Genomic DNA, 12,334 nt, shown 5'->3' on the forward strand with positions numbered 1-12,334 from the left:
ATTGGGTATTGTAATCGTATTGACCTACAGAATATAGCTAGTCATTTTAACCATGAAGTGCACTGTGTAGAAATGAACCCCCTTCCACACACACTTTTTTTTTTTTTCCAATTTTGCTTTCCAAATTTTGCTTCCCCCCCGAAGATTTTGTGGTAAAAAGAGTGAGGTCATTACAAAGTATAATTTGCTCCAGCATAAAACAAGCCCTCATATGGATCTGTAGGTGGGAAAGAAAAAAAAACTTATGGCTAGTAAAAAAAAATGTGGTGTGTTTTGTAAATGTGAAAAAAAAATATTTAAAAGGTTATATTACAGCTATAATGCAAATGTTGTGAAATAAAAATATATTGTACTGTGTTCACAGCTCCTATGAGTTGTCTTCATGGTAACTAGAGATGAGCGAATTTACAGTAAATTCGATTCGGCACGAACTTCTCGGCTCGGCAGTTGATGACTTATCCTGCATAAATGAGTTCAGCTATCCGGTGCTCCCGTGGGCTGGAAAAGGTGGATACAGTCCTAGGAGACTCTCTTTCCTAGGACTGTATCCACCTTTTCCAGCCCACCGGAGCACCTGAAGGCTGAACTAATTTATGCAGGATAAGTCATCAACTGCCGAGCCGAGAAGTTTGTGACGAATTGAATTTACTATAAATTCGCTAATCTCTAATGGTAACAGACTACAAACACGTTGGGTGGAAGGAAGTTTAATAAGGGTTTATTAGAGAAGAATCAGACTACACAGGGTTTGTCTGTAGTCTGTTTCCATGGAGACGAGTCTGCACAGGTGCTGTAGATGGGAAATTATAGAGTTTTAACTTTTAATACAATCTCTCCATAACCACACGTCCTATTTCAGTGCTCCGGTTACTCTTTATGCACCCAGCCCCATAGTTTGTCTGTGTTGGTTGTTTAGGATTCTCATTTGGGCCTCATTACATGTAAACAGAATTTTGCCTTCCCAATTCTAGCACAGGCAAGAGTAGACCTGGTCCAAATGTGAATGCTTGTCATAGGCACAAAACATAGGACTGTCTGAGCATTGTGACAGGATGTGTTATCATGGGGGCGAATGCACAGAAAGCCTGTATCTTCTACTGCTTATAACCCTCAATGGGAACATGATGTTTAAAGATTTTTAAGTACTGAATGTTTAATTCTTCACATGTGTCTGTCTGGGTCGCTTAGAGAAGTCTTTCCATGTATAGCAACGACCTTTTATAGATATGGATTGGTCTAAGGCAGCGGTCTTCAAACTGTGGCCCTCCAGATGTTGCAAAACTACAACTCCCAGCATGCCCGGACAGCCAACGGCTGTCCGGGCATGCTGGGAATTGTAGTTTTGCAACATCTGGAGGGCCACAGTTTGAAGACCACTGGTCTAAGGCAGCGTTCCCCAACCTGCGGCTCCTCAGCTATTGCAAAACTACCCCTCCCTTCATACCACGACAGCCTTTGGTTATCGGGCATGATGGGAGTTGTAGTTTTACAACAGCTGAAGAGCCGCAAGTTCAGGGATACCAATCTAAGGGGATGTCCTAGAATAGAAAAACAGCAACACATCCATGCACAAGTTGTGTGTGTGAACTGCAATACCAGATACAACCCACATACTGGGGTAGCGCTATTTCTGAAAGAAAGCAGACAAGTGTTTCTATCCTTGGATATTTCATTTCATTAAAACCTCACTGACTTTCCACGTGTTGAGATTTGAGTTACAACGCCTAAAAAGCTTTTGAAAATGTTTTTTTTTTTTTTTTGTTTTGTTGTATTTTTTTATTTTTTTTAATCTCCAGCTATATTTTTAAGGAAAAAAATGTATGGGCTGGAACGCAGCTCTAGACTCACTCAGGGACGTCTCCGATTCAGCAACTGATTTGTCGAATTACATTTTACTGTTGCTCAGCAGTGACCAGAGGCCAATCAGCTGCCGGCGTGTAGAGTACGAGGGTTGGGCATGGGCACAACTACCTAATGCATGAGCGACCATTTTGGTTAGGATATACTGTGAGCAAGTGTTTCCCAACCAGGGTGCCTCCAGCTGTTGCAAAACTACAAATCCCAGCATGCCCGGCCAGCCAAAGGCTGTCTGGGCATGCTGGCAGCTGTAGTTTTGCAGCAGCTGAGGGCACCCTGGTTGGCAAACACTGGTGTAAATTTTATGAAGAATTATAATCTCTCATTAGAATTCTGGTGACAAATGCCCTTGCGGACGTAAAATGCGGAGTAGCAGAGGCTATTTTGTCATTCTAACCAGTATTTATTTTGTGCCACCTAAAATATAGTTTTGGCCCTCAAAATGATGTGCGAGATGGGAAAATATAATAATAATAATATACTGTATAGAACAGTGGTCTTCAACCTGCAGACCTCCAGATTTTGCAAAACTACAACTCCCAGCATGCCCGGACAGCCAACGGCTGTCCGGGCATGCTGGGAGTTGTAGTTGTGCAACATCTGGAGGTCTGCAGGTTGAAGACCACTGGTATAAAACAATCAAATAGCACGGAACAGGCCGATAGATTAAGTTGTGTACAGTAAGGCAGGTGTTAAATCACTTAAGCCATGGGGGTTAATTTATCAAGGCCTGTGTAGAAGAGCGGTGTGGTTGCCCTTAGCAACCAATCAGATGGCTTCTTCTGAATATTGAAAGAAGCGATCTGATTGGTTGCTATGTGCAACCAGTTGCGATAAATCTCCCCCATGGTCTCTAGTCGTTGCAAAACTACAACTCTCCCAATCTGGGCATTCTGGGAGTTGTAGTACCACAACTGCTCAAGAGCCATAGGTTCAGTGCTAAAAAGGATCCTCTGAACACAACAGATCTCTGGGATTGTAGCGCCGGTTCCTGCATCACTTGCTTTGTATAAATGTAATGATAATGCTGCTTAGAACTTTAATGAAACTGTTAAATACAATAAAATCTTCTACTGTGACCGCTCAGTGTTTTATTTTGGAAGAGGGGGGGTGAACGGCATCACAATTGGGACAATAGTGTATTTTTTGTGTTTATAGGTTAGAGGCTGAGTAAAATGTGGCACAAAAAGGACCTGGTTCTTCTCACGTTTCACAAGGGTGCAGGTATTTAACCCTTTAAGGACTCAGGGTTTGCAATTTTCCACCTACCGACCCAAATGAGTTGTTTTTTTTGTGCCACCAATTGTACTTTGTAATGACATCAATCATTTTATGAAAAAAATCTATGGCGAAACCAAAAAAATTGTAACATGCCATTTTTATAGTTCAGACATTTATGCACAGAGATACCACATGTTCAGGTTTCTTTTTCTTTACATTTTTTTTTTTCGTAGTGGAAAAAGGGTGTGATTCAAACTTTTATTAGGGAAGGGGGTTGATTCACATTTATTTATTTTTTTTCCCCCCACAATTAAGTCCCGAGAAGCGGCTAGTACATGCAATGCTTAGATTGCATACACTGTTCAATGCTATGCAGGGGTCAAGTGAGGGCACTCACCCAAGATTTCCACTCAATGGCTGGTCCTGCAGGACTCCTGCTAATGGGAATGGTGTTCCCGCTGTGGAAAAAGTGCAGGAACTCCGTTCCCAAGTGTGCCTGCAGAATTTGAGCCCTGATGCTATGCCATAGCATAGATCAGTGTTATCGGTACTCCATTGCTCCAGCCTGCCATTGCTGACGACAAGGGAGGTAAAGGCCCTCCTGCTGTGATGATCGGGACATTGCAATTTCCCATGATGAGCTACCGCCAGTGTATTTTTGGCATTTTAGATGCCACGTTTAACTTTGATTGTAGCATCTATAGGGTTAAGACCGGCCATCTGCCCCATTGCCAATGTCTGTTAGCAGCCAGGCCTGAACGGATATGAAGCGAGCTCAGCTCCTGCACTCTCATAATAGACCTGCTGATCGTTAAGGGGTTAAAGAGGACCTGTCATCACTTTCATGCTGCCTGAACCATTAGTAATCAGGGTGGCCCCTGGTGGCTTCTTCCTGTCCCTCTGGCCTTGACTGACAGAGCTTTACCTTTATGCAAACAGAGAGAAAAAAAATCTGTCAATCAAGGCTGGTGGGGCGGGCAGAAGAAGCCAAGTCTATGAAGCACACTCACCAGCTGAGCACACGTCATACCCAGAGAGTATCAGCAGATAAAACTCAACGGTAATGCCCGACATCGGCCAAAGCCAAATGCAGCATCTAAAATCTTTAAATTTGGCGTTTTTTTAGGCTCTTATGCTGCCCTGCACCTCCCCTTCCAAGGAGGTGGGCAATGGGTTAAAATGGTGGCCAGAGGGCTTTCTCTTACCATAGGCAGGCTGTATAAGCAGGTTCTTGTGCTATAGTATAGATCAGTGTAATCAGCATTGTTCAGTGCTAGCCATCTTGCAATCGCTTGTAATAGTCCCCTGCAGGCCCCAAAAAAAAGTTATTCAAATTGACAATTTTTTTTTTTCTAATTTTTATTAAAGGGGTACTCCGGTGGAAAACAATTATTTTTAAAGCAGGCTAGGGTTTGCTATGCGGATTTGCTCCTGCTCTGGACAGTTCCTGACGTGGACAGAGGTGTCAGCAGAGAGCACTGTGGTCAGACTGGAAAGAAATTCAAAAATAAAATACTTCCAGTACTTATCAGCTGTTGTATGATCTAGAGGAAGTTAAGATTTTTATATATAGGTAATTTACAGACTTGTAACTTTCTAGCACCAGTTGATTCAAAAAAAAAAAACACTTCCAAAGTACCCCTTTAAGCCCCTCCCTTAATAAAATTTCAATTGACACTTTTCCGATTTTCCAAATAAAATGTAAACACGAAAAAAAAAAAAAACTAAATGAAAATGCACAGTGAATAGTGTTTATGTACTAAAAAAAGTCCAGAATTGCTGATTTTTGGTCACTTCAAAAAGAATAAAAATTTCTACAGGGAGCATATCAAAAACGTATAAAGCGTTACAAAAAAAGAACCACAAATAAAGATGAACTTTCAAGAGAAATGGGAAGAGGAATTGGGCTGTAACATCTCTAGGGAAGCATGGATTAAGACATTTAATACCATCTAAAGTATCTCATTGTGTAGCGCATTTGGAGTCCTCCCTTAAGCTGCTGTACCGATGGTATCTCACACCAGACAAATTGGCAAAAATTAACCCAATAAATCCTCCAACATGTTGGAGGTGTGGGATAAACGGTTCATTTATACATGTCTGGTGGCTATGAAGCCCATCGGTTGTGGGAGGAGGCCAGATGGCTCATGTCAGTAGTGTTGGAAGGTGAAGTGGATTTTGTTTGGGGACCAGAGGTAGCCCTATTATCATTGGGACTAGAATCAACCTCACATAGAAAGATAACCATAGCCTTTCATATACTAGCAACTATTCGGAATACAATAGCTAAATGTTGGAAGGATTCAAAATTACCCAATATATCAAGGATAATAACTTCCCTTAAACAAGTTTGTATAATGGAAAGATTATGGTTAGACAGATAAATATTAAAAGGCAGGAGGGGGAAATTAGGATGTGGGAAAAATACAGTACAGATCCAGAGAAAGCTGAAAAGATGGATAGATGAATGAGAACTGTTTAGAATTGAAACAAGGTATGAGGGAAAGAACTGGGTCAACAAATGAAGGATATGGAAGGGGGAATTATAAGGTGTAAGTTATGGGTTAGGAGTTATAATTATGAAATAGGAATTATGGCCATGAGTAATGAGCCAGAGTGAGTATATGCGTCTCGAGGGAAGACTTGAGCAGAGTGAGGGGGGAAGCGATTGACCGATGGGGGAATGGTTGTTGGGGTAAGTCAGTTATGTTTTGTGATTGTTATATGGCTATATACCGTATATACTCGAGTATAAGCAGAGTTTTTCAGCACGATTTTTCGTGCTGAAAACACCCCCCTCGGCTTATACTCGAGTGAACTCTCCACCCGCAGTGGTCTTCAACCTGCGGACCTCCAGAGGTTTCAAAACTACAACTCCCAGCAAGCCCGGGCAGCCATCGGCTGTCCGGGCTTGCTGGGAGTTGTAGTTTTGAAACCTCCGGAGGTCCGCAGGTTGAAGACCACTGCGGCCTTCGACATCATCCAGCCCCCTCTCACCCCCCTTTAGTTCTGTACAGTACTCACCTCCGCTCGGGGCTGGTCCGGTGCTGCAGGACTGTCCGGTGAGGAGGTGGTCCGCTGGGATAGTGGTTCCGGGCTGCTATCTTCACCGGCGAGGCCTCTTCTAAGCGCTTCGGGCCCGGCCCCAGAATAGTCACGTTGCCTTGACAACGACGTAGAGGTACGTTCATTGCCAACGTACTTCTGCGTCATTGTCAAGGCAACGCCTCTATTCCGGTCCGGAAGCGCGGAGAAGAGGCGCCCCCGGTGAAGATAGCAGCCCGGAACCACTATCCCACCGGACGACCGCCTCACCGGACAGTCCTGCAGCACCGGACCAGCGCCGAGCGGAGGCGAGTACTGTACAGAACTAAAGGGGGTGAGAGGGGGCTGGATGATGTCGAAGGCCGCAGTGGTCTTCAACCTGCAGACCTCCAGAAGTTTCAAAACTACAACTCCCAGCAAGCCCGGACAGCCGATGGCTGCCCGGGCTTGCTGGGAGTTGTAGTTTTGAAACCTCTGGAGGTCCGCAGGTTGAAGACCACTGAGGGCGGATGATGAGAAGAGGATGATGAAGGGGGGGTGTGGGATGATGACAAGGGGATGATGACAGGTGATGATGATGAGGGTCTGGATGATGACAGGCGGTGATGATGAGGATGTTAATGACGGGTCTGGATGATGACAGGGGGGGATGATGTATTTCCCACCCTAGGCTTATACTCGAGTCTAACTTTTCCTGGGATTTTGGGTTGAAATTAGGGGTCTCGGCTTATACTCGGGTCGGCTTATACTCGAGTATATACGGTATTTGTTACATAGTATTATATTTTGTTGTTTTATGTTTGTTATGTATTAAGAAAATAAAATTTAAAAATTCTAAAGAAAAATGGTGCTGGAAAAGATTACAAATCACAGTGCAAAAAAAAAAAAACTCAAACAGCCTCATATGTGAAAAATAAAGGTATAGTGGGCAGAAGAGAACTTTGCAAAGACTTTGATAACATTTTACTAAAAAAAAAAAAGTGGCTGCAACAAAAAAAAATAACATATTTACTAATGTTTTTACATAAACTGTGGTGGATTTGAGATGTGGGAAAACATGGCTTCTAATGGGAAAGAAAAAGCAGAACGTAGGCAAAAATGTGTAAATACCGTGGAAAAATACCGATCAGGGAAAAAAAAAAAAAAAAAAAACTACACTCCAATCTATAATTTTTAGATTAAAATAAATCAAAACCTATATAAATTGGGTATTGTAATCGTATTGACCTACAGAATATAGCTAGTCATTTTAACCATGAAGTGCACTGTGTAGAAATGAACCCCCTTCCACACACACTTTTTTTTTTTTTCCAATTTTGCTTTCCAAATTTTGCTTCCCCCCCGAAGATTTTGTGGTAAAAAGAGTGAGGTCATTACAAAGTATAATTTGCTCCAGCATAAAACAAGCCCTCATATGGATCTGTAGGTGGGAAAGAAAAAAAAACTTATGGCTAGTAAAAAAAAAAATATTATAATTATATAACCACAAAAATAATAATTGCATCTCCAGTGAGGGGTAGGCCACAGACAGAGCTCTGTGGAGTCTTATATGTCGACAAACATCGGATGGTGGCGAGTCTGTAGGCCACCATACACTTAAGACAGTTGGCCGAACCCCACAAAGACTGCAGCTTCAGCCAACTTTACTCCATGGTGCATGGGCAGTACCCCAAAATGGGACTGAAACACTATAGATGGCATCACACAAACAAGCCCTAACACAGTAGTCTGAAAAATAAAAGTTAGAATGTTAGAATGTGATCCAAAGCAGTTAAGAAAATTTTCACTAGAAAAGTTGTACATCAAAGTATAAATCTGTGTAATCATATTGACCTGCAGAATTAAATAGTACCTTTCATGATCTTGTTACATTTTATAATCCTCTCAGTTCACTGCCCCCATCATGATAAACCACCCCCTGCCTTTATTTTTATTATTTGTTAGTTTTCTATCTTGATATTGCTCTGTATTTTCTGCTCAGTCAGCAGGAGTCCAAAGTCTGTACAAGAAATGGGGGGAAATAGGGAGACACCTAGAATGACACCTAGTCGTTCGGCGATTGGATACAAAGATGGGCACCCTCCTTGTGGCCTCCAGCTGTTTTCGAAATCACAGCGGTCCCGAACAGCCCACTGAGCTAGCCGGGAGTAATTTACTTTCATTTTAGATGTGGTGATCAACTTTGAACGCTGCGTCTAAAGGGTTCATAGCGTGCGGCACTGCGATCAGTGCTGCGTGCTATTAGCCACGGGTCCCGGTAGTTAGACCACGTTGTTAGACCGTGGCCCTGCGTTATAGAAAGGGAGCAGACTCGGGGTACGCCCTACGTCCTTAAGAGGTTCAACAAAGTACTTTAGAAAGATTTTTTACTTACCATAAGGAGTGCAATTGCAAAAATTTGTTTTACTGACACTCCTCATTTAAGTTAATATGCCAGTTTTGCTGCAAAATAAATGTATAGACAAAAACATAAAAATAAACACTTCTGCTTTTAAACTTTTCTTCATTACATTTTATGGTAAAATGTAATTTTGTACAAAATACAAGCCCTCACACAGCTCTGTCAATGGAAAAAAAATGTAATATCTAAGAAGGTGAGAATGAAAAAACAAATGCTAAAATGACAATTGGCCTGGTGATTAATAATACGTAATAAACCTGCATGGTTTTGTTAGATTAACACTTCAGCAAGGTAACAAGGTGATTGTAGTTCTCACTGCTGTTACTGAGCCCCTGAGAGTCTCCTCTATGGTGCACAGCTATGTCTTCTCTCAGTGTTAGGGGGCAGGGACAGAGCTGAGGTGTTTGATAGTAGTACACACACAGGCTCTTCCTTCCTTACTTCTCCGGCCAACCACATCACATACTCCTTTCTCCTATGCCATGACACAGTGCTGGAGAAAGTGCACAGGACTGAACAGGGTGGCACTCTGATAGGCTGATTATTTACACAGTAAAGTACTAGATGACATGTGGAGGGAGAAGTGGATGCTGATGCAACTGGGTTTGCATGATGCCATGTGATCAAAAAAGGTAATATATGGAAGAAAATAGTAGCAGGATCACAGCAAAGAAGGGGTTACACTAAGCACGGAGCTGCTGCTGACAGGCTAAAGGGAGGGAGAGATTACACTGCAGCACTGTGGAAATACAGCAGTAAGTACACTGCTATTTTCAGAAGCGACAGCTGATTAGAGTTTTACAAGATATGTCAAAGAAGGAAGCCTTGATTTCTCTTTGAGAGACAGTGTGGATTATCTTCAGCCAGAAGACTAGCTCAGCTTGCAGGCAAACAGCCCAGGCTTTCTCAGGCTCTTTTTCACTTTTCTGCACATAGTATGCCATCATCCCAATTTTCTGTCATTTGTCCTAATCTAACTGCAGCATTCAGCGCCCTCTTCTTCCAATATCCTGTAATATCTCCCCCATTGCTTCAACTAGTTAGTTACTAAAGAGACATTTTCCCTGACAACAGACAGTGAACAGCAGATTGTAGAAAAGGGAGACACCTAGTGGTGAAGACTTACTTTAAAGCTGGTTTTCTGTGGTAAGGAAATATTTGTGGAAAATAAAATTAGTTATAAATGTGTAAGGAATCTCACAGACTATCACAGAGGGAAGTTGTTTGGAGGAAAATCTGAATGGTCATTGAGTTTCAATTTTTTTTATTTATTTTTTTTATTCTTTTTTGAAGTACAATATTATAAAATGGGCTATGTAAGGGGTTTCAAACAAAGATTATCCACAGTGTATGTTCATGAAAAGCACAGATGATGCCAATCTGTTCTGCTATCACACCTCAATTATAACAGTCAAAAGGAACTAGACTTAAGGAAATCTAGACTTAAAGGGGTACTCCAGTGGAAAACTTTTTATTTTATTTTTTTAAATCAACTGGTGCCAAAAAGTTATACAGATTTGTAAATTACTTCTACTTAAAAATCTTAAAGGGGTATTCCAGGAAAACTTTATTTTTTTATTTTTTTTTATATCAACTGGCTCTAGAAAGTTAAACAGATTTGTAAATTACTTCTATTTTTTTTTTTATCAGATATTTTTATTAAAGTTTTGATTTATAACACATTTAAACAGCAACATACAGTGCCCAACAACTCCCCATCCCATCCCCCACACAGAACAAATCCGTCTCAACCCACCCCCACATAAACTCCTCAGCCCTTAATAGATTGAAAGTACAATCCTGCTCCCTCAATCCCACTATAAAATACAGGTGAAAAGTAGAGCTCATACTCCTATACCCATGCAGAAGCACATCACCGGCCGGTTCCCATCAGGTCATACAAACTCCAACCTCCACACATAGCACGAGGACAAGCACATCCACAAGTCACTACCTCCACATCTCACAAGTCATCCCTTCAGTACACAGCTACATACCAGCAGCATTCCTCCCTTTAAGTGGCACTCACAGGGGGATCAAACCACCGTACCCAGGGACCCCAGATACCGTCAAATTGTCTCTCCGCTTTGCGTTTCACATAGATTCCTTTGTCCAACCGAACCACATGCATTACTCGTGAGATGAGATCAGCCACCTCCGGAGGAGAGGATCTGATCCAAAATTGCGCTATCAGCTTCCTGGCCTGATAAAAAATTCTCAGAATCCCCATCTCCACCACTGAAGGCTCCCGACTACATCCTATCAGCCCAAGCAGACATTTCCTGGGGTCCCTAGATATAGTTATTCCATAGACCTATCTAATGAGCTGTAGCACTCCAGTCCAATATGTAGTCAAACAAGGACACGACCACATCATATGTACAAGGTGTGCCTCCACCTCGCCACACCTCGGGCAGGCAGAATCAGACCTCACTCCAATTCTGTGAAATTACTTCTATTAAAAAAATCTTAATCCTTCCAGTAGTTATCAGCTGCTGAAGTTGAGTTGTTCTTTTCTTTCTGACAACAGTGCTCTCTGGTGACACCTCTGCTTGTCTCAGGAACTGTCCAGAGTAGGAGCGAATCCCCATAACTAACATAATGCTTCGGACAATTCCTGAGACAAGCAGAGGTGTCAGCAGAGAGCACTGTTGTCAGAAAGAAAAGAATAACTTCAGCAGCTGATAACTACTGGAAGGATTCATATATTTTTTAATAGAAGTAATTTACAAATCTGTTTAACTGGAGCCAGTTGATTAAAAAAAAAAAAATTATATATATATATATATATATATATATATATATATATATATATATTTATATATATATATATATATTTTTTTTTTTTCCTGGAATACCCCTTTAATCCTTCCAGTATCAGCTGCTGTATACTACAGAGGAAGTTGTATAATTGTTTTCAGTCTGACCACAGTGCTCTCTGCTGACACCTCTGTTCATGTCAGGAACTGTCTAGAGCAGGAGAGGTTTTCTATGCGGATTTGCTCCTGCTCTGGACAGTTCCTGACATGAACAGAGGTGTCAGCAGAGAGCACTGTGGTCAGACTGTAAAAAAAACTACACAGCTTCCTCTGGAGCATACAGCAGTTGATAATTACTGGAACGATTAAAATTTTTAAATAGAAGTAATTTACAAATCTGTATAACTTTCTGGCACCAGTTGATTTAAAAAAAAAAACAACTTTTTTTCAAGGCATAAATTATGTAAGATGTTTTATAGGCCATTTTCAGCATGTGTTTTGGGGGGATATTTTACAGGAAATATTTTAAGGAATATTTTAAAGGAAAAAACGGTCAGGGATCAGTGACTGCTTTTATGTGTGTACGAGCAATGTTATTGCTGTAGAAAAAAAACAGTGAAGACCATCAGAGATCGCGGGAGCATCAACACTGAATCCGATGCTTCAGGTTATGGTTGGTTTACATCAGGCACATAATACAATTTATTCTAAAGCTGATTGAACCCAACAGCACCGACATGACTGGCTTACTGTCTAACCTATGGGGGCCTCCTTACTCCCAACAGATGATGTCAGGGAAGAGAAGGATTTTCTACCCACCATTTATATTCTCAGAGAGATAAACCCCCTCCAGAGCTGTCTGGCGGCAGCTTACCCTCTTGTCTCTCTTTATTGAGAACACATGAACCATGCCATTTTAAACATTCATGTGTATGGGCAGATTGAAAGCGATAGCTGTGAGCCAAACAAACATTTGGCTGATAAAAGTGGATGGCCACCTTTATGCTGTCGGACAATCCCTTAAACCGGAAACATGACCACCAGGCTGGCG

The 12,334-nt window shown here is 41.7% G+C and overlaps 1 long non-coding RNA gene across 1 annotated transcript; it reads left to right on the top strand.

Annotated features, from left to right (window-relative positions):
- Window positions 1–1,325: 1,325 nt before the first annotated feature.
- On the top strand, window positions 1,326–2,936 carry LOC130277543 (uncharacterized). The gene is made up of 2 exons (XR_008845467.1): window positions 1,326–2,353; window positions 2,464–2,936. It is a non-coding gene; the product is annotated as an uncharacterized LOC130277543 (long non-coding RNA).
- The last annotated feature ends 9,398 nt before the right edge of the window (window positions 2,937–12,334 follow it).

Source organism: Hyla sarda, chromosome 6 (assembly GCF_029499605.1).
Source record: "Hyla sarda isolate aHylSar1 chromosome 6, aHylSar1.hap1, whole genome shotgun sequence".
Taxonomy (NCBI): domain Eukaryota; kingdom Metazoa; phylum Chordata; class Amphibia; order Anura; family Hylidae; genus Hyla; species Hyla sarda.